At 44.7% G+C, this 23,290-nt stretch overlaps 1 protein-coding gene across 10 annotated transcripts in view; it reads left to right on the forward strand.

Annotated features, from left to right (window-relative positions):
* Positions 1-23,290, forward strand: part of MAPRE3 (microtubule associated protein RP/EB family member 3) — a 203,890-nt gene that overhangs the window by 63,118 nt on the left and 117,482 nt on the right. For 3 of the 10 annotated variants that reach the window (XM_033939394.1, XM_033939397.1, XM_033939391.1), the window contains exon 3: positions 22,311-22,512. The exons of 4 other annotated variants lie outside the window; for them this stretch is intronic. The gene's annotated coding sequence lies outside the window, so the exon portion shown is untranslated. Of the gene's footprint in view, positions 1-22,310; positions 22,639-23,290 lie in introns of all 10 variants that reach the window. 3 more of the 10 variants (XM_033939390.1, XM_033939393.1, XM_033939399.1) reach the window with 1 other exon arrangement.

The raw sequence follows: 23,290 nt of genomic DNA on the forward strand, positions 1-23,290 counted from the left end.
TTAGTATTTTAATCACTCCCTACTGCAGTTATAGCGCTTGATTTTTGGATATTACTACCACGGAGTGCATGGCGAGCAAGAAAAAATTGGAAAGTTCCAATTTTCGAGTTTTACCAGCGTTAAAACAAGATCGCATGTGCCTAGCCCGGCGGCGAATCCATCCAAGATGGCGCAGCTCCACGTTACCCTACAGGCCGGACTCCCTAAACCTACTTCACAGGAGGGTGAGATCTTGGCGGAGGGGAGCATCGTACACTGGTTTAAGGACCTTAAATCGGAAATGGTAGGCCTGCGTTCAGATGTGAAGACAGCCCTCATGGAGATTCAGACGGCGGTGAGAGAGATGGGCGGTAGAATTGTGGCAGCTTATGTATTTTCTTTTTGATTATTTTTTATTAATAGAAATATTGGAGGTACTAATATCGTATTGTTACCTATTAAGCACAATTGTACTTATTTAAAAATCAAATAAAGATAAAATTTAAAAAAAAAAGAATTGCGGCAGCTGAGTGCCGATTGGATCAGGTGAAGATTTCGCTGCAGGAGACCTCCGCAGTGGCAGAAACAGCGGTAATGCAACTGGACGAAGACTTGGAAAATAGATTGCGCCGCTGCAATCTGTGCTTTAAGGGAGTCCCGGAAACTGAACATTTTAAAGACGCATGTGCAGTGGTGCTGGACTTTTGTTCTCATTTGCTTGGGGAGGAGGAAGGGATTGAGAAGCCATCTGTTGTCCTCCTTCGGGCCCATAGAAGTTTGGGGCCGGCTCGTGGTTCAGGTACCCGTGACACCGTTGCCTGTGTTGGGGATTTTTTGGTGAAAAATAAGATTTTGCAGGCAGCGTGGCAGCGCCCCAATTTTAGCTGGCAGGGGATAGCAGTTGGGGTTTATCAGGACTTAGCTACTGCTACCCTGTAGAAAAGGAGAACTTTTCGGGAAGTTACCCAAGTATTACGTGCTGAGGGGCACCTTTACTGATGGCTTTTTCCATTTGGCCTGTTATTTACCATTAATGGGAAACATTGGAGAGTGGATACTGTGGCGGATGCCTGGATGGCCCTGAAAGACATGGGTTGTCGTTGGCCCGAGGAACATTAAGAGCGGAGCCAGCCTCATGCGAGTGTGGAGTTTGTTGGAAGGGATTCTCGGGTCTCTGAGGATGCTGTCCAGCCTTCAACATCAGCTACCTGAATTGATATGAACACTTTTTTGATCCTGTAGCTTCATTAATTACCATGTCCAGGGATGGATATGTTGGCATTGGGATTTCCAGTTTTTGTTCTGTTGTATATTTTATTGCATGTTACTTCTTGCTTATAGTTTAGTCCCTTATAGGGATTGAAATGCATGAGTGGAAGGGGTACTGTACCCAGCTTTTTGATTGAGTGGCTTACTGTATGCGATGGAAGGAATGCAGATAAATGAGTTCGAAATTTTGTTCTATGGTTGTGTTTGCCTGAGGGGTTTGACTGCAGTGGAGAGGATGGTGGGAGATAAGAGCCTCTTCGATCTGACACACTTTTCTCATAATGGCTGACTCGAGGTTTGCGAGATCGGCTACTTGGTGGGGGATTGGCAGCAGATGGAGGGGGGAACTCGGGGGATGTGTGGAAGATGACCCGGATGTCTTAATTGGGTCCTGGAATGTAAATGGGATGAATAGTCCTGGCAAGAGAAGCATGGTCTTTCGTGATTTAATACGCATGAGGTGGGACATTTGTTTATTATAAGAGATCCACTTGAGACCCAGAGATGCTGGTCTCCTTAACAGACCCCAATTTGATTTGATATGGGGAGGGGGCTACTAAAAGAGTTGGTGGGTTGACCATCTTGATACGTAAGGGTCTGGGGTTTCAGATGGAACATGTCTACAGGGATAAAAGTGGGCAGATGTCTGGTGCTTAAGGGTACCATACAGGGGCGTCCCTTGACTATTATAAATATCTATGGACCTAATACAGCACAGGCTGCCTTTTTTCAGAGCCTCCAGACTGACTTAGGTGCCTTTGCTCATGGAGCAATATATTTAGGGGGGATTTCAATGTACCACCAGATCCTCTTTGGATCATTCGGGAGGGGGACGTAGAGCACTCCGGAGCCCAGCTAAGGCGCTTCGAACACTGATGCATTCGCTGGGTTTGGTTGATAGTTGGCGCTTGCTTCATGGCACCCAAAAAACATTTACATTTTACTCCCATGCTCAAAACTCTTACACTAGATTGGATGGGTTATGGATTCATAGGAACCAGATGAGAGGGCTGCAGAGGGCGGAAATAGAGACCATGCATCTTTCAGATTATGCCCCAGTCTGGGTGGCCTGTAAAGGGTTACTAGATAAGGGAGGCAGACGATATTGGAGACTCAATGAATCCTTGTTGGGCCCCCAGCAGGTAGTTGAGGCTGTAGAACATATTATTTGAGATTATTTGGATTGGAATGATAATGGGGAGGTTTCTGATGCCACTTTGTGGGATGCCCTGAAAGTAGTGATTAGGGGGGAACTTGTCAAATGGGGGGCTCGATATAAGCATCAGCGAGTCCAACATTTTCTCCAGTTGCGCACACGTTCATTACAGCTGGAAACTGCTCACCAGGCTGGGCGAGATCCTCAGATACTGATCCAACTGCAACGGGTGAAAGATGAACTATATCAACTTCAGGTGGACGAGACCGATCGTATGAGGGAACGCTTTCGATTAAATATATATGAACATAGTAATAAGGCTAGCGCACAGTTTGCCCGGTATATCCGGATTAAACAGGCTCGGGCCACTATGACTCAGATTCGGGGGACTGCGGGAGGGGAGCCGCAGGTAACAGACACGGCTATTCAGAAGGAATTTTTAAATTTTTATTCTCATCTTTATGGACCTGCTGAACAGCTGGAGAAGGAGGCACAGGCTAGATTCCTTGACGCGGTTCCCCTTCCTGGGCTCTCGGCTTCGGATCGAGAGTATTTTCAGGAGCCCATTAAATTATCTGAAATTTTAGGGGTAATTAGATCTTTGAAAAATGGCAAATCCCTTGGGTTGGATGGGTATACCAGCCGCTATAATAAACAATTTTCAGCTCAACTGGGACCGTTAATGGTCAGAGTGGCCAATGGAGTTCCACAGGGTGGGGCTCTACCACCAATCATGGGGGAAGCTGGGATAGTGCTACTCCTGAAATCTGGGAGGGATCCCTTGGAATGTAGTTCATACCGACCTATTTCGCTACTCAATTTGGATGCTAAAATTTTGGCTAAGGTTCTGGCTCTGCGGTTGGGAAAGGTGTTGCCTTCCTTAATCCATCAAGATCAGGCTGGATTCATACAGCGTAGACAAGTCAGCGATAACATCAGACGGTGCTACATCTGTTATGGGCGGTGGGTTCTCGATCGGACAAGAAGGTCTTTATGGCAATAGAGGCAGAAAAGGCTTTTGACCGTTTCCTGTGGGACGTGATGGGACATATGAGACTGGGAGATACTTTTAGTGCAAGGGTTCACGCCTTGTATGAATCCCCTCGGGCTTGTCTTCGCATTAACCAATCCTATATGTCGAGGGACCCGACAGGGATGCACTTTATCGCCTCTTTTATTTGCTCTGTCCATAGAACCCTTAGTTCTGGGTATTCGTCACCGATTTGGTCGTGTTTATACAGAATGGAGAAGAACACCATATAGCGCTTTTCGCGGATGATATTTTATTGTATGAGGGACAGCCGGAGGCCTCTATTCCGTGTTTGTTGCAGTTGTGTGATATTTACGGGAAAGATAAATTTAGATAAGACGGAAATATTGAATTTGACTTTGACTGAATTGGAAGTGGCTGGGTTACGGGGGCGCTTTCCGTTTCGTTGGGTGTCCCAAGGGCTTTAATATTTGGGAATTTATATTCCCATGGATCTTTCTCAATTATGTGCAGAGAATTATCCACCTATTTATAGGCGTATTAGATCTAATTTACAGAGGTGGAATGGACTCTGGTTGTCCTGGTGGGGTCGGATAGCTATTGTAAAGATGAATGTGCTTCCCCGGTTATTATTTCTTTTTCAAATGTTGTTGGCACTAGTGCCTTTGGGGGAGTTGCGTAGGTTGGGAGTGGATCTCCGGAGATTTATTTGGCAGAGGAAACCTCCCAAATTGTCCCAATCTCTTATGTGGGCAGCTAGAGAAGTAGGGGGTAGAGGGGTGCCCAATTTATGGTGGTACTATCAGTCAGCACAGTTAAAGATGGTGCTGGATTGGGAAGTGGGGGAACATAAATGGGGGTGAAGTTGGAACAGGATTATGGGGGTAAGGAGTTACTGAAACATAAACTTTGGGGGTCTGGGTCTCCACACAATTGGCTCTGGTGCATTGATAATCCATTTGTTAGACATTTGGCGCAGTTGTGGGCCCAGGTACAGGTTAAATTGGGAACTGGGGCCTCGGTGTCTTCTTTGGCATTTATACAAGAGGAGCCCCAATTTATGGCGGGACGGGACCATCGGGTTTTCTATTGGTAGGCCCACAAGGGGTGCTCACCTTTAGAGACTTATTGGGGACAAATGGAATATTGTCTTTTGCCATGCTTCAGCGGATATTTGACTTGCCTGATGGTGACTATCTAGCCTATTTTCAGATCCGACACTTTATGCTAGCCCAGGGTTGGGACTCTCAGCCTCCCATGGAGACGGAACATCTAGAGAATCTGTGGTTGCTCCTCCAGAAGGTGCCTCGACCGTTTTCGGTGGTGTACTGGTACTGGAGAGGTTTCTCTCCCAAGCAGTTTTCTTTTCAGAAGTATTGGGAGCGGGATCTGGGGGTGACCCTAATGGCTAAAGACTGGGGAGCTATCTGTGCGGAAGTTTATAGGGCTTCTAGCTGTGCTTTGGTGCAGGAGAATGCATATAAGGTCCTGACCCGGTGGTATTATACGCCAGAGCGGCTGCATAGAATGTTTCCTGGGGTGACTGATCGATGATGGAGGTGCGGCATGATTGTGGGGTCTTTTTTGCATATTTGGTGGGATTGTTTACTCATACGCTCCTTTTGGAATTCTGTGGTACAAAAGTTGACTGCCCTTCTCGGGATCCCTGTGGGGGTGACACCTCAGAATTGTCTGCTAGGCTTGGCCAATGTTCAGGAACATACTTGGCAAACCAAGCTCTTCCGCTTGGGTTGGCAGCTGCAAAATGTTTAATAGCTAATCATTGGAAAAATCAGGTGGCTCCATCACATGCGGATTGGCTTTCTCGCTTGGTGTCCTTGGGGAGGATGGAGATGGCAGTGGCAAAACGCCGTTTCACATATGGGTCTCATATCTCCACATGGCACAAAGTGGGGGCCATTATGGATTCTCTTTAATGGGTCCCCAGGGGTCTGGTCTTCTCTCTGTCTGCTAGTGGGTGGGAAGGTGGGGAGGTTGTGGGGGATTTGGTTGATATATTGTCTTGGACATTCTAATTGTGGGGTAGGGAGGGATGGCTTTGGGGTGAAAATTGCACTTATTGTAAGCTTTTAACGAGATTGCACTAGTTGATTAAGGTGCTTAGTTGTATTTGTCGTTTGCTGTTGTGCACGTATATGTTTGATCTTAAAATTTCAATAAAAATTTCAATACAAAAATAATAAATAAACATTCTGCATGATATAGATAGCAGTATGGAATCCATATGGATAGAAATTCCATGCGTGAAGGCGAGGAATATAAAGGTAGGGTTATAGTACGTCCCCCGGGACAAAATAAGCAGACAGATGAAGAAATGTTTTCAGAGATTAGGAAAGCTGGAGAATTGGGCAACAGTATTATAATGGGTGATTTCAATTACCCTGACATAAACTGGTTTAATGAGCAACTGGTCCGGGAACCTACAAGAGATTTGGTCCTTAATGGAATGCAAGGCATAGTACAGGAGTTAACTGTGTTGGGTCTGCTTGGAAACAGTGATCATAATGTGATCAAATTTGAGCTGATACTGGGAGTAACATTGCAAAAGAAATCTGTTGTAGAGGCATTTAATTTTAGAAAGGGAGACTATGATAAAATGAGGAAAATAGTTAAAAAGAAGCTAAAAGGATCAATTGCAGAGGTTAGCACTGTAAATCAGACATGGATGTTATTTAAAAATGCCATCGTGGAAGCCCAGACCAGATGTATTCTACGTATTAGCAGAAGAGGAAATGAGAGCTGGCATGGTTAAAAAGTGAAGTGAAAGAGGTTATTAGAGCCAAAAAACATCCTTTAAAGAATGGAAAAAGGATCCAAATGAAAAAAAAATAAGAAGAGACACAAGCACTGGCAAGTTAGATGCAAAGCATTGATAAAGAAAGCTAAGAAAAAATTTGAAGAGAAACTTGCCAAAGAGGCAAAAACTCATAACAATTCCTTTAGGTACATCAGAAGCAGAAAAACAGTGAGGGGAAGCAGTGGATGATCAAGGAGCAAAAAGGGGCACTCAGGGAGGATAAGGCCATAGTGGAGAGACTGAATGAATTCTTTACTTCGGTCTTTACAGAAGAAGATGTAAGCGATTTACCAGAACTGGAAATGATATTCAAGGGTGATGATGCAGAGGAAATGGAGCAAAATGGTGGAAATAATTATAAAAAATAAAATTGTGGAACACGTAGACAAATATGATTTAATGAGACAGTCAGCATTGGTTCAGCCGAGGGAGCTCTTGCCTCATCAATTTGCTTGACTTCTTTGAAGGTGTGAATACACATGTAGATAAAGATGAGCCGGTTGATATAGTGTATCTAGATTTTCAGAAAGCTGTTGACAGAGTTACTTGTGAGAGGCTGCTGAGAAAAATTAGAGTCATGGGATAGGAAGCAAAGTTCAGTTGTGGGTTAGGAATTGGTTATCAGATAGAAAACAGAGGGTAGGGTTAAATGGTCATTTTCTCAATGGAGGAGAGTAAATAGTGGAGTGCTGCAGGGATCTATACTGGGACTGATGCTATTTAACTTATTTATAAACAATCTGGAAATTGAAGCGACGAGTGAGGTGACTAAATTTGCAGATGGCACTAAACTGTTCAAAGTTTTTAAAACGCATGTGGATTGTGAAACATTGCAGGCAGACCATAGGAAATTGGAAGACTGGACATCCAAGTGGCAGATGAAATTTAATGTGGACAAATGCAAAGTGATGCATATTGGAAAGAATAACCCAAATCACAGGGTCCACAGGATGCTAGGGTCCACCTTCCGCCCAATGTGAGGTGGTGGCCAAAAAAGCAAACAAGATGTTAGGAATTATTTAAAAAGGGATGATTAACAAGACTAAAGATATTATAATGCCTCTGTATTGCTCCATGGTGCGACCTCACTTGAAGTATTTCATTCAGTTCTGGTCTCCTTATCTCAAGAAAGATATAGCGGCACTAGAAAAGGTTCAAAGGAGAACAACCAAGATGATAAAGGGGATGGAACTCCTCTCATATGAGGAAAGACTAAAAAGGTTAGGGCTCTTCAGCTTGGAAAAAAGAAGGCTGAGGGGAGATATGATTGAATTCTACAAAATCCTGAATGGAGTAGAATGGATACAAGTGGATTGGTTTTTCATTCTGTCAAAAATTACAAATGGAACTGCAAGAAAATACTTTTAAAACTAATAGGAGGAAATATTTTTTTACTCAGAGAATAGTTAAGCTCTGGAACGCATTGCCAGAGGTTGTGGTAAAAGCGAATAGCGTAGCTGGTTTTACGAAAGGTTTGGACAAATTCCTGGATGAAGTCTATAGTCTTATTAAGACATGGGGAAGCCTCTGTTTGCCCTGGATTGGTAGCATGGAATGTTGCTACTTTGGGTTTTGGCCTAGTGACCTGGATTGACCATTGTGAGAACGGTCTACTGGGCTTGATGGACCATTGGTCTGACCCAGTAAAGCTATTCTTATGTTCTTATGTAGGAGTTCAGAGTTTTTGAGTGACACCCTTCTGCAGATTCACAATTACTACTACTGTACATAATTCTATGATTTCTATCAGAAAAAAAGATTAGCAAGGTAAGAACCTAATCTTTCATTAACACATTTCAGGTACTTAAGAGGGACACCTTTTTCAACTGAAGAGAAATTATAGATCTAGGGTTCATGATGTAAAGCTGCTGTTCACCCATTTTGTATAATGTTCTGACATGTGCTAGTCTACTGATTACTGTTGAAGCATTTCTACTAACCTATAGCTCTTCTCCCTTTATTTAACTAATGCATATAATTCTCATCAGACTTCTATAAGTGATAGATATGTTTCTTATTTCTTGCTAATAGTCCTCTCCATAAGGGAGAGGGTGGAGGATTTTAGACTTGCATTTTGTTCACTAGGCAGAGTTTCTGATCCGCCCTGTCTATCATTATTCAGCTTTGGCAATGAATCCAGAACATGTCCAAATCTGAAGATGTGACCTGAAAACAAGAAATGCCAGATGGCATGCACTGCCTTCATTTTCCTAGGCTAGAGTGGAACAGGAAATGCGGCATATTCAAAGAAAACAGAGCAGGCAGCTTTGGTGTGCTTTCCTTTGCTAAATTGGATTTAGCACATATTTTCTCACCTTGCTCCACCAGAGGTTGGAAGAAATCTTTGTAATTTCTGACCAGTTGCAGTGATAACCAAGTGTACTACTTCTTTACAACCTATCCATGCCATTGTGGATTTTGCCACAGCCAGATAGAAAAGCTGCCAAATTACTTTCATCTGATTCTAAGAGCAATTTCAAATCAGACAATTTACTGCCACTACAGTGACCAAAAGGATTTTAATGGCAGTTTTAGAGTATCCAGCCCTGGATTATTCCAGAGCTTATGGTAATATGAGAGTGCAAATGTGCAGTCAGATGAGTTGAACTGATGGTCCTCTTGTGCTCTTTTAGCTAAATAAACTGTAACTCTGAGAGTACTCTGTATTTCTATTAGACCTTTTTAGTTTTTTTGTATTATTATACTAATCTATCAGTTTGGTCATGCAGCAAACTCTGGATTCAGTCAGACATAGGTCAGATATGCAAATACTTGTAAATAGAGGCTGTTAACACACAAAGAGTTAGAGAAAGCTTAATAAGTACAAGAGCAGTGTTCTCCCCAGACATTTTTTCCAGCCGGGTGGCATGAAAAAGTAGCCGGGTGGGGCGCGATGGGAAAATTTGGTGGTGGGGAAAATTAACCCCTTCTTTTACTAAGGTGCGCTAACATTTTTAGCACGCGCAAACTCCTGCGCTACACGGGAAAACTAACGCCAGCTCAATGCTGGCATTAGCGTCTAGCGCGTGTGGTAATTCTGTGTGCGCTAAGCACACGCTAAAACTATTTTCGCAACTTAGTAAAAGAAGCCCTAAATGTGTACTATTTTTATTAGTTAATTATTATTATTTTCCAATGCTCAATATGACTTCCTTTTTTAAGGTTTGACACTTGTGCCAGAATATTTTTACTTAATTTAAGAAGCATCCAATGCTAGAAGGGAATAATTAGATATTTGCCCTCTTTCAAATGGTATAGAGCAGGGATCTCAAAGTCCCTCCTTGAGGGCTGCAATCCAGTTGGGTTTTCAGGATTTCCCCAATGAATATGCATTGAAAGCAGTGCATGCACATAGATCTCATGCATATTCATTGGGGAAATCCTGAAAACCCGACTGGATTGCAGCCCTCAAGGAGGGACTTTGAGACCCCTGGTATAGAGGTTTAAAAAAGGGAAAGGCGTTAATGAAGTCATTAGGTTCAATTTAGCCATTTATTTCTGCATGAATTTAAACAACTAAAAAAAAAAGATACATATAGCTCATCCAGTCATACAAGAATAGCTCTACAGCAGGAGTGCTCACACTTTTTGGGCTTGCGAGCTACTTTTAAAATAACCAAGTCAAAATGATCTACCAACAATAAAATTTTAAAAAACACAAAGCACACTGTACGCAGAGAAAATGTTAATTATCATTTATATTCCGTGAGTTTTCAAAGAGGTCAAGGTAGATGACTTTATGCAATGTCACCTCAGGAACAACTACAAAAATAAACAAATATACCCCCTCCCTTTTTACTAAACCACAATAGCGGTTTTTAGCGCAGGGAGATGTGTTGAATTCCCTGCACTGCTCTCGATGCTCATAAGCTCCCTATGCTCATAGGCTCCCTGCGCTAAAAAACGCTATTGCGGTTTAGTATAAGTGGGCCATAGTGCAAAATATAGACAGCAGATATAAATTCTCAAAATGGACACATTTTGATCACTAAATTGAAAATAAAATCATTTTTCCTACCTTTTTGTCTGGTGATTTCATGAGTCTCTGGTTGCACTTCCTTCTTCTGACTGTAAATCCAATATTTATTTATTTCTGCCACTTCCCTTTTCTTTCTGTCTCTCTCCCCCCTGACTGCCTGTTTCTCTCTCCCCCTGCCCCCTCTTTATTTCTGCCTTTCTTTCTCTCTCCCCCTGTCCCCCCCAAGCCATCACGCCGATTTATCCACTTCCCCCATTCTTTCCCTACCCCCTAAGCCACCACGCCGATTTCTCCCTGCTGCTTCCCTGAGCTAGGCCAGGCATGTACAAGCGCTGGACTCACAAGACTTTACCTCTGACGTCAATTCTAACGTCGGAGAGGAAGTTCCAGGCCAGCCAGGCAGCGATTGGCTGGCCCAGAACTACCTCACTGACGTCAGAATTGACGTCAGAGGTGAAGTCTTGTGAGTCTGGCACCTGGCCTGGCTCGGGGAGGCAGGAAGAAAAAGATTGCAAAGGCAAAGCAATTGACTCACATTGCCTTTGTGATCTACTGGTTGATCGCGATCGACCATTTGGGCACCCCTGCTGTTATGGTATCCTGTCCTGACTTGAGGAAAGGGGTTTAGTCCCCAAAAAACTGCCTTATTTCAATTTCCTATTTATAAACTTTAATTAATACAGTTACAATACTACTTGATTCTACGTAAAGCAACAAAAAAAAATTTTTTCTACCTTTTGTCGTTTCTGCTTTAATTATATTCTCTTCAGCATTTATCCTCGCTCCCTTCCATGCAACATCTGTCCTCTCTTTGCCCCTTCCACCCAGCCTCTGCCCTCTCTCTCTCTACCCCTTCCATCTACTGTCCACCCTCGCTCTGCCCCTTGCATTCTCTGTCCACCCTCTCTGCCCTTTCCATCCAGTGTCAGCCCTTTTTCTGTTCTATATGGCATCTTCCCTCTTTCTATGTCCCTTCAATAAACTGTATATCCTGTGCCCTTTCTCTCCTTTGTACATGATTCATTTCAGTTTCACCCCTCCCCTATGCTCTGGCATCTCTCTCTTCTCCTTTCCTTCCTTTCTTCCCACTCCACCCCATGGTCTGGCATCTCTATCTCCTTCCCTTCCCCATGCCCTAGCATCTCCCTCCTCCCCCATATGCGCTGACATCTCTCCCCCCCCATGGTCTGGTAGCTCCTTTCCTTTCCCTCCCTCCCATGGTCTTGGCATCTCTTGCCTCTCCTCTCCCTTCCCTAATCTTCCTTCTCCCCTCTCTCTCCCCAATTAGGTGCTGCTGCAGCAGCACTTCTCATCCCCCTCCCCAATTGGGTGCTGCTGCAGCACTTTTCTTCCCCTCCCCAATTGGGTGCAGCAGCAGCTTTTCTCTTCCCCCCCAAATTGGGTGCACCAGCTTTTCTCTTCCCCCTCCCCCCCAAAAAAAATTTGGGTCAGCAGCAACATTTCTCTTCCCTTCCCCCAAAATGGGTGCAGCAGCAGAATATTTTTCTTCCCCCTCCCCTCCCCTATTCGGTGCAGCAACAGCATTTCTCTTCCCATCCTTCCCAGCTCACAAACCCAGTAGTCACTAGGCAAGTTGTAAGCTTCCCTCCATCGCTGACCTATCTTTCATAGATCAGCGATGGAGGGAAGCTTACAACTTGCTGCTTTTACTTGCTTCGGGCCTTCCTGTTGCCGGGTCCTGCCTAATTTCTGTTTCCGTGAAGGCAGAACCCGGCAGCGAGGAAGGCCCGAAGCAAGTAAAAGCAGTAAGTTGTAAGCTTCCCTCTGGGCTCTGTGTGCATGCTGGCTTCCCTTCTCTTTGAAACCGGAAGTTGCGTCCCGTGGAGGGGAGGGAAGAAAAGGGAAGCCGGCATGCACACAGAGCCCCGGAGGGAAGCTTACAACTTACTGCTTTTACTTGCTTCGGGCCTTCCTCGCTGCCGGGTCCTGCCTTCACAGAAACAGAAATTAGGCAGGACCTGGCAACAGGAAGGCACGAAGCAAGTAAAAGCATGCTGGCAAAAAAAAAAAAAAAAAGGCAGGCGTCAAACAAAATTTTCGGCGGCGAGTCAGCCCAGGAAGGAGCATCGGCGGCAGTAGCAGGATTAGCTGGGCGGTCGTCTAAATCAGCCGGGCGCAGCGCCCGGCTGTAAGGCCCTGGGGAGAACACTGAAGAGCATTCAAATAATGAAAATCCATTCCCTTGAGTTTACATTGAAATCTCCTCCCATGCCTTTTTCCATTTTATGCAATCCTTCCAGTGCAGATGATTTAAAAATTTTAACAACTTTTAGAAAATGAATTCAGTGACTGGTTTTATTAGTCTGGCATTTTTAAACTCTTAAGCTTTTTTTTTTTATTTTAGTTCTCCTGTACAATAGAGCATCTTTATTATTTGTAAAAGTGCATTAAGCAGAAAAACCATAATACTTAGGCCCTGTTTGTTAACTTGAATGGAGAAGATGTTAACTTGAATGAAGAAGATGGACACCCTATAAGCCCTGCCTGAACTTCCCTTCCTCCCCTAGTGCCTTTAATTTCTGTTATGTCATGTGGTTCAGATAATTAAGCTTAAACTTGCAAACCCTTCAGGAAGAAACATGTATCAGAAGCAATAGGTTAGTAAAGTGCTGGGCCTGCAAGCTGGGCCATCGAGGGTTGGATTGGGTTCTGCAGGGACTCCTGGTTTTGGGAAGAATCCTTTTTGTGACCATTCCAGATTTTTAAAAAATCTTTTTTACTGTTATAACAGTATGTGCGCATAAATGTCAATTTGAATTTTTTGTCTTTTTCTTAAAGCAGTGTTGTCAGTATTAAACTTTTTTGCCTTACATTATTTCAGTGTTTTGGTTCATTAATGATGAAATATCATCTTTTTAGTTTAACATCACTTGCTAGCACTCTGCTCATCAGAACTCGTCACATAGTTTTAATCAAGGACTCAGGTATTATGCAAATTGTGTCAATACCCATAGGACCCCTGAAAAAGGCTGATTGTTGCCGAAACATGGACTGTGGCGGGTCTGAGCCTCAATCTCTGAGCATTAGTGACACATATTTTGTACCTGATATAAATTTTGAGATTGTTTTAACTTAGACAATTTAATAAACATACAGTTCCTGGACTCCCAGATACTCGTGTTCCTTTTTGTGCAACCAGATAAAGGTTTCATTTATTGAAAAATAACTTTCAGATTATTTTTACAATTACATCAAAAAATTACTGATTTGGTTATACTATTAGAAATACATCCTATATAATAAAACCCTAAGCGCGCATGCGCACTTAGGGTTTCGTATTCCCTGCTGCCGTGTTTTCTGTTCCATGGCCTTATTCCATTTTGGAACACACCGGCGACTCCCCCCTCCCGCCCTGACTTACTGTAAGGCCCGCTGTTTGTCATCATGGCCCCCCCGGCGCACCCCTACCCGCCTCAACCAAACCCCCATTGACCCTCCCACCGCGAGATGACCAGAAACCTCCCAGCTCCAGCAGCGTCCGCAACACTCTAAATACGCTGCTTCACGGCCTTCTACTGCCTTGATTTCCTCTGCTGCATCCCTGATGACGACATCAGAGATGCGGCAGAGGGAATCATGGGCAGTAGAAGGCCGCGAAGCAGCATATTTAGAGTGCTGAGGATGCTGCTGGAGCCGAGAGATTTGTCGGTCGTCTCGCGGTTGGAGGGTCGGATGGGAAGGTCAGTGGGGTCGGCTGCATGGCGGCGGGGGGGGGGGGGGCGGGGGAGATGGAAACATACTGCTCAAGGGTTCTACTGCACAGGGGGATGAGAAGGAGGAATAGAAAAATGCCAGGTTCTACTGTACGGGGGAAGGGAGGAAGGGAGGCTGGTTATGGGGGTGGGGTGGGATAAAGTCTGGAAGGCAGTGAGGGGGACATAAGAAGGAGGCACTGGGGGCACTAAGGACATAGGAAGGGGCACTGAGGGCACTAAAGACATAGGAGGCACTGGGGGCACTAAGGATATAGGAAGATGGCACTGAGGGCACTAAGGACATAGGAAGGAGGCACTGAGGGCACTAAGGACATAGGATGGGACACTAAGGATATAGGAAGGTGGCACTGGGGGCACTAAGGACATAGGAGGCACTGAGGGCACTAAGGACATAGGAAGGGGCACTTAGGAAGGAGGCACTGAGGGCAATGAGGACATAGGAAGGAGGCACTTGGGGCACTAAGGACATAGGAAGGAGGCACTGGGGGCACCAAGGACATAGGATGGTGGCACTGGGGGCACCAAGGACATAGGATGGTGGCACTGGGGGCACCAAGGACATAGGAAGGTGGCACTGGGGGCACTAAGGACATAAGAAGTGGCACTAAGGACATAAGAAGTGGCACTAAGGACATAGGAAGGAGGCACTAAGGACATAGGATGGGACACTGAGGACATAGGAAGGAGGCACTGGGGGCACTATGGACATAGAAAGGTCGCACTGGGGGCACTAAGGACATAGGCACTGAGGTCACTAAGGACATAGGAAGGTGGCACTTGGGGCACTAAGGACATAGGAAGGAGGCACTGAGGGCACTAAGGACATAGGATGGGACATTGAGGACATAGGAAGGAGGCACTAAGGACATAGGAAGGTGGCACTGGAGGCACTAAGGACATAGGAAGCACTGAGGGCACTAAGGACATAGGATGGGACACTAAGGACATAGGAAGGAGGCACTGAGTGCACTAAAGACATAGGATGGGACTCTAAGGACATAGGAAGGTGGCACTGGAGGCACTAAGGACTTAGGAAAGAGGCACTGAGGGCACTAAGGATATAGGATGGGACATTGAGGACATAGGCAGGAGGCATTGGGGGCACTAAGGACATAGGAAGCTGGCACTGGGGCACTAAGGACAAAGGCACTGAGGGTACTAAGGACATAGGAAGGGGCACTAAGGACATAGGAATGAGGCACTGAGGGCACTAAGGACATAGGATGGGACACTAAGGATATAGGAAAGTGGCACTGGGGGCACTAAGGATATAGGATGGGACACTAAGGATAAAGAAAGGAGACACTGGGGGCACTAAGGACATAGGATGGGACACTGAGGACATAGGAAGGAGGCACTGGGGGCACTAAGGACATAGGCACTGAGGGCACTAAGGACATAGGAAGTGGCACTAAGGACATAGGAAGGAGGCACTGAGGGCACTAAAGATATAGGAATGGACTGGATATAGGAAGGAGGCACTGAGGGCACTAAGGAACTAGGATGGGACACTGAGGACATAGGAAGGAGGCACTGGGGGCACTAAGGACATAGAAAGGTCGCACTGGGGACACTAAGGACATAGGCACTGAGGGCACTAAGGACATAGGAAGGTGGCACTGGGGGCACTAAGGACATAGGAGGCACTGAGGGCACTAAGGACATAAGAAGTGGCACTAAGGACATAGGAAGGAGGCACTGAGGGCACTAAGGACATAGGATGGGACACTGAGGACATAGGAAGGAGGCACTGGGGGCACTAAGGACATAGGCACTGAGGGCACTAAGGACATAGGAAGGTGGCACTGGGGGCACTAAGGATATAGGAAGAGGCACTAAGGACATAAGAAGGAGGCACTGAGGGCACTAAGGACATAGGATGGGACACTGAGGACATAGGAAGGAGTCACTAAGGACATAGGATGGTGGCACTGGAGGCACTAAGGACAGGAGGCACTGAGGACACTAAGGACATAGGATGTGACACTAAGGACATAGAAAGGAGCACTGAGGGCACTAAGGACATAGGATGGGACACTAAGGACATAGGAATGTGGCACTGGAGACACTAAGGACATAGGAGGCACTGAGGGCACTAAGGACATAGGAAAGAGGCACTGAGGGCACTAAGGATATAGGATGGGACATTGAGGACATAGGAAGGAGGCACTGGGGGCACTAAGGACATAGGCACTGAGGGTACTAAGGACATAGGAAGGGGCACTAAGGACATAGGAAGGAGGCACTGAGGGCACTAAGGATATAGGATGGGACATTAAGGATATAGGAAGGAGGCACTGAGGGCATTAAGGACATAGGATGGTACACTGAGGACATAGGAGGGAGGCACTGGGGGCACTAAGGACATAGAAAGGTCGCACTGGGGGCACTAAGGACATAGGCACTGAGGGCACTAAGGACATAGGCACTGAGGGCACTAAGGACATAGGAAGGTGGCACTGGGGGCACTAAGGACATAGGAAAGAGGCACTGAGGGCACTAAGGACATAGGATGGGACACTGAGGACATAGGAAGGAAGCACTGAGGGCACTAAGGACATAGGATGGGACACCAAGCACATAGGAAGGGGGCACTAAGGACATAGGCACTGAGGGCACTAAGGACATAGGAGGCACTGAGGGCACCAAGGGCATAGGAAGGTGGCACTGGGGGGCACTGAGGGCACTAAGGACATAGGATGGGACACTAAGGGTATAGGAAGGAGGCACTGAGGGCACTAAGGACATAGGATGGGACACTAAGGACATAGGAAGAAGGCACTGAGGGCACCAAAGGCATAGACCCCGCTAAAGCAGAACTACTGAATGAATACTTCTGCTCGGTCTTCACCTGCGAGGCACTGGGGCATGGTCCGCAGTTGCAGGCAAGGGCCAGCATGGATGACCCGTTTCAGAATTTCGAGTTCACACCTGGCGACGTCTACCACGAACTGGCGAAACTCAAGGTGAACAAAGCCATGGGACCAGACAATCTACACCCCAGGGTGCTCAGTGAGCTGCGTGATGTCCTGGCAGAACCGCTATCAGGACTCTTCAATCTCTCCCTAGGTTCGGGAAATGTCCCCATAGACTGGAAAACAGCTAACGTCGTTCCACTGCACAAAAAGGGTTGCAAGGCAGAGGCTGCAAACTACAGATCGGTAAGTCTCGCATCAATAGTATGCAAGCTCATGGAAACACTAATCAAACGTAAATTAGACGCAGTATTGGATGAGGAGAATCTACGGGATCCCAGTCAACACGGATTCACCAAGGGTAGGTCCTGCCAATCCAATCTCATCAGCTTCTTTGACTGGGTAACAAAACAGCTGGACTTGGGAGAATCCCTGGACTTCGTATACCTGGACTTCAGCAAAGCTTTCGATAGTGTCCCGCATCGCAGGCTGTTGAGCAAGATGAAATCAATGGGGTTGGGAGAAACACTAACTACATAGGTCAATGACTGGCTGAGTGGCAGACTTCAGAGGGTGGTGGTTAACGGAACCCTTTCTAAAACATCGGAGGTGACCAGTGGAGTACTGCAGGGCTCAGTCTTGGGCCCGCTCCTTTTCAACATATTCATAGGGGACCTAACTCAGGGGCTTCAAGGTAAGATAACGTTATTCGCGGACAACGCCAAACTATGCAATATAGTGAGCGACAGCTATTCACCCAATAGTATGACGCAGGATCTACATTTGTTGGAGCTTTGGTCCTCGACATGGCAGCTGGGCTTCAACGCTAAGAAATGCAAGATCATGCCTCGGCAGCAGAAATCCGTGCAGAACCTACACCTTAAATGGTGAGATCATAGCTAGAACTTCAACAAAATGAGACTTGGGAGTGATCATCAGCGCAGACATGAAAACTGCTGATCATGTGGAGAAGGCTTCATCTAAGGCAAGACAGTTGTTAGGCTGCATCCGCAGGAGTTTCGTCAGCAGGAAGCCTGAAGTCATAATGCCATTTTACAGAACCATGGTGAGACCTCATTTGGAATTCTGTGTGCAATTCTGAAGGCCACACTACTGAAAAGATGTGCTGAGAATAGAGTCGGTGCAACGGATGGCCACCAGGATGGTCTCAGGGCTCAAGGATCTCATGTACGAGGAAAGGCTGAAAATTTTGTGGCTCTACTCACTCGAGGAATGTAGGGAGAGAGGAAACATGATCGAGACGTTTAAGTATATCACCGGCCGTATCGAGATGGAAGAAGAGATTCTCTTTCTCAAGGGACCCTCAGCCACAAGAGGGCATCCACTCAAACTCAGGGGCGGGAAATTTCATGGCGACACCAGGAAATATTTCTTCACTGAGAGAGTGGTTGATCCTTGGAACGAGCTCCTGGTGACGGTTGTCGAGGCAAACAGCGTGCAAGAATTTAAGAGCAAATGGGATGCCCATGTGGGATCCCTTAGACTGAAGGTTAAGCTAAGGAAACCTATCATCAGGTGTGGAATCCCTAGGATAGTACACTTGGGGGTGGGTCAGTAGAGTGGGCAGACCATCTTCTATGTTTCTATAGGATGGGACACTAAGGACATAGGAAGGAGGCACTAAGGGCACTAAGGACATAGGATGGGACACTAAGGACATAGGAAGGAGGCACTGGGGGTACTAAGGACATAGGCACTGAGAGCACTAAGGACATAGGAAGGTGGCACTGGGGGCACTAAGGACATAGGCACTGAGGGCACTAAGGACATAGGAAGGGGCACTAAGGACATAGGATGGGACACTAAGGACATAGGAAGGAGGCACTGAAGGCACTAAGGACATAGGAAGGAGGCACTGAGGGCACTAAGGACATAGGAAGGAAACACTGAGGGCACTAAAGACATAGGATGTGACACTAAGGACATAGGAAGGTGGCCCTGGGGGCACTAAGGACATAGGATGGGACACTAACGACATAGGAAGGAGGCACTGAGGGCAATAAGGACATAGGATGGGACACTGAGGACATAGGAAGGAGGCACTGGGGGCACTAAGGACATAGGAAGGAGGCACTGAGGGCACTAAGGACATAGGAAGGTGGCACTGGGGGCACAGAGGGCACTAAGGACATAGGATGGGACACTGAGGACATAGATAGGAGGCACTGAGGGCACTAAGGACATAGGATGGGACACTGAGGACATAGATAGGAGGCACTGAGGGCACTAAGGACATAGAATGGGACACTGAGGACATAGATAGGAGGCAGTGAGGGCACTAAGGACATAGGATGGGACACTGAGGACATAGGAAGGGGGGTCACAGAGAGTCAGGCAGGCATGGCACAACAGAGAAATACAGGTAGGCAGGGGCCAGGGAGACAGAAACAGAAAGACAGACGGGGCCAGGGAGAGACACAGACAGAAAGAATGACAGACAGACAGCGTCCAAGGAGAGATGCAAAGAAAAAGAAAAAAGGATAGAAAGACATCTACTCTAGCACCTGTTAATTTAACGGTCTTATACACTAGTAGATAAATAATTATGAAATTATTATGAGGTAAACTATCTCAAGTTTAGTAGGTTAATCATTCATATTTGAATAACCTTTCTGCTGTATTTTGTTGAAAGGAGAAAAATAATGATCATTAATTATCTTTGTAACAATTTAAATAATTTTATTTAACCAAAAAAATAACATATGTATTGTATTTGCTTTAACATCCATATTAACTGATGTGGTTAAACAAAGTATCTTTAAAAGAAAAACTTAAGACTATCAGCCAGGTCCACACCTGAAAAACTTAAAATACTGTCTTCTGTAGCTCACTCATTTTCATGTTTTTGTTTGTTCATAATCTGGAAAAGAAAAACAAGTTTTCTGCTTTATTGGGTCCCAAACAATGTCTCAATTGGGAATGAATGAGTCCAAAGGAAGAGAATATTCTTTTTATGCCAGCAGAAGAAGCTACTGCTGTTAAAAATGAAATCCTTACTTCAACGGTCTCTAAATCCAAGTGCTTAAATCCAAGTGCTTAATAAGTGACCTCCTCCAGTTCACTGGTGTGACTTTCTTTAAAACATTGGCAAAGATATATTTCTTGAATGGTTCCCCCTTAGCTCTGAAATTAGTTGGTATTACAGATGGATGATTCCTGGATAGCATGTCAGTACTTGAGTTTTGACCCTGCTTGCTGATATTGACAATATTTGCAAGAAAATGAGCTGGAAACGGTACTTGACCCATTCATTTTTTTTAATGCTTGTAATTTAATTCTGCTATTGGGCAGTTCTTTTTTTAAGTGCTCACTCAGTTCCTTCCAAACAGCTTCAGCAATAAAAGAACCATTTTTCTGTACTTTTTTTTAAAGCTTCAGAAATTGGTTTCAGGATTATCAACATATCTTCAACATTTCACTTAAGCCCAGTGTTGAGGATTTTGGCTGTAATAGTGCCAGTTATTTTCTTTCAATTTTGTTCACAAACTGTCATCAGAATAGACCAGTTTTTTGATATACTGTTCGAGTGAAATGGTGTGGTGGCTGTGTTAGTCCACTTTCCAAGGTAATATAAAGAAATAAAGCGAAAAACAAAGGAAATAAGGTGATACTGCTCAAAACAGTCCACTACAGAATTCCATCTAATTTCTTGTGGAAGCATTAGCTTGGTTCCACCTATTCTTTTCAGAGTTGCTGCAGCAAAATGATTGTTATGGAAGTATTTAGCAACTTCAATGACATTAGTCTTTATTTCTGGGACACAGAAGTCTTTGTCTAGGAGATGCTGCAAATGAGCACTGCAACTATTTGTTATTAACTTGGTATTCTCTTAATACTGTTCTCAGTTTCTACTCATCTTGGATTGTCTGTAACTAAACTGTGTACTAGACATTTGAATTTTTGTTCACATTTTATTAAAGCTTTTGCTGTTTCTTCCTGTTTGTACATTTCCTGAGGTATTGTTTTTGCAAGAAAGACATTCCCTTGTTCTGTTATCCAGGCATATACAACAGGATCATTGTGGTCATTACTCATTGCTGTCTGGTGATTTCATGAGTCTCTGGTTGCACTTTCTTCTTCTGACTGTAAATCCAATATTTATTTCTTTCTGCCTCCTGCATGCTTCCTCTCTTCCAGACCTCATTCCATTCCCCAACCAACATCTCTCTCTGTCCCTCCATGAGTCCAAATTTTCTTCCTCTCTCCCTGCCCCTCCCCTTTCTTTTTGTCTTTCTCTCCCTGCCCCCTCCCCTTTCTTTCTTTTTTTAAATTTGTATTTTAACAAGTTTATTGAATTTTCACAATGGCAAATACAGCACAAAACAATACAACCAATACACCAAATAACCAAATCCCCACCCCAAAACATAAATAGTCATACTGGTACTATTCAATATAAGGCAATACTATCCAACCCCAAATTCCCCCCTCTTTCTTTTTTTCTTTCTCTCTCCCTGCCCCTTTTTCTTTCTGTCTGTCTTTCTCTCTCCTTACCCCCTCCTTTGTTTCTTTCTGTCTGTTTTTCTCTCTTCCTGTCCCCCCCCAAGCCACCGCCGCCAATTTCTCCCTGCTTCCCCGACACCGTCAATTCTTACATTGGAGAGAAAGTTCCGGGCCAGCCAGGCAGCGATTGGCTGGCCCGAACTTCCTCTTCAACATTAGAATTGACATTGGGGGGAGTTGGGGGGAAGGCTGTGGGCGCGGTGCTTATATGCGCTTCGCCTGGCGTCAGGGAAGTAGGGAGAACAGAACGCAAAGGCAACGTGAGTCTATCCTGGGCTCCGCGATCGACTCACGTTGCGATTGACACCCCTGGCTTAATGGAATTTATTTACCAAAAAATGTAAACATTGCGTGAATATAAGCCTCATGCTGCATAATTAAAAACTAATCCTTATGATGAATAATTTTTGAACTGTAATGTATCTTGAATAGAAAACTATCTTAAGATAGGTTTTTCTTAAAAAAAATATTTTTATTTTAAAAAATCTGATTGAAATTATTTAAAAATATATATCAATTTAATTTTTTTTAAATTGTTGATTTTTTTTTTTTTTCTTTCTTTTAAATCCACCCTGCTTTGGAGGAATGAGATATGAGAGAGATGTTTATATACCTACATATCATAAATGCAAATGAAGTTAGTCTCTTTCATTTGAGAGGAAGCTCTGGAATGAGGAGGCATAGGATGAAAGTGAAAGGGGATAGGTTCAGGAGTAACCTCAGAAAATACCTTTTCATGGAAAAGGGTAGTGAATGCTTGTAACAACAGCCTGTTGGAGACAAAGAGTATATCTGAATTCAAGACAGCTTAGGACAAGTACATTGGATCTCTTAAGGGAGAGGAGGGGTTAGTGGATGGCATGGGTGGGCAGACTAGATAGGCCATATAGTCTTTAACTGCCTTCATTTTTCTTTCTTTTTTGCTTGCCTTTCCTTCTTTAGCTCTTGTCTTCTGATCTCAGGAAGGTCGACAGATCCAATCTGATGAGGTCCAACACTCCAAAGTTTCTCTCTCTTATTTTTTATAAAGGCTAGCTCAATAACAGGAATCTTCTCTCTGCTTCAGTCAAAAAGTGTGTGTAGTCCACTGACACAGGCAGAATTGCATTCCACATCAGTACAACTCTTTATTTCACTCTTGCAGGTAAGAATGTCCATCAGTGTGTCAAGCTTCTCCATAAATCTGTCTTTCTTCTCCTGAAACTTGACTGGGCCCGGCTATTTATAACAAGACCGATGAATTTTGGATTTGCTTTGTACCACTGAGAAGGTAATCCAGTTAGGTCACTGAGCAGTTCGTCAGTGCTGCATTTTTGTCTGTCGAGGTCACTGATGCCTCCCAAATACAGCCCATATTTAATGAGATCTCTGATAGTTTATTTATTTAACATTTGTTTGCTGTCATTTCAGTCCCAAATGTCCCAATAGTTGCTCCTCTTTTTACTTGGGGTGTTGCTTTCTCTGTTTAATTCTGGGCCTTTCCTTATAACTTGAGAGTGCAAGGAATTGTAGCCAGGAGAGCCTCAGGGGCATAGATTGTGAGCCAACTGGGACAGACGGGGGAAAAATGCTTCAGTATCTGAATAAATTCATTTAAACCGTTCTGAGCTCCCCTGGGAGAACAGTAAAGAAAATTGAATAAATAATTTGCTATACTGCAATTACCGTACCCACAGGTGTATACAGTTTATAGTCTAAAAACTGTTTCAGTAAAGTAGGAAAAGAATACCAGTATGTAAATAGGAAAGTAGAGTAGCATCTAAAGTGGAGTGAAAGACATTAATTTTGGAGGACATTCTAAGAAGGAAATCAACACGTAGAAAAAAAGGATGCCAGTGTGATGTTAGGAAAGGAGGGTATCAACTCATGCAACACATATCGTGGAGTAAGAGACAAGCATTAGGAGGACAATTTGGAGGACA

This window comes from Geotrypetes seraphini, chromosome 3 (assembly GCF_902459505.1).
Source record: "Geotrypetes seraphini chromosome 3, aGeoSer1.1, whole genome shotgun sequence".
NCBI classification, from domain to species: domain Eukaryota; kingdom Metazoa; phylum Chordata; class Amphibia; order Gymnophiona; family Dermophiidae; genus Geotrypetes; species Geotrypetes seraphini.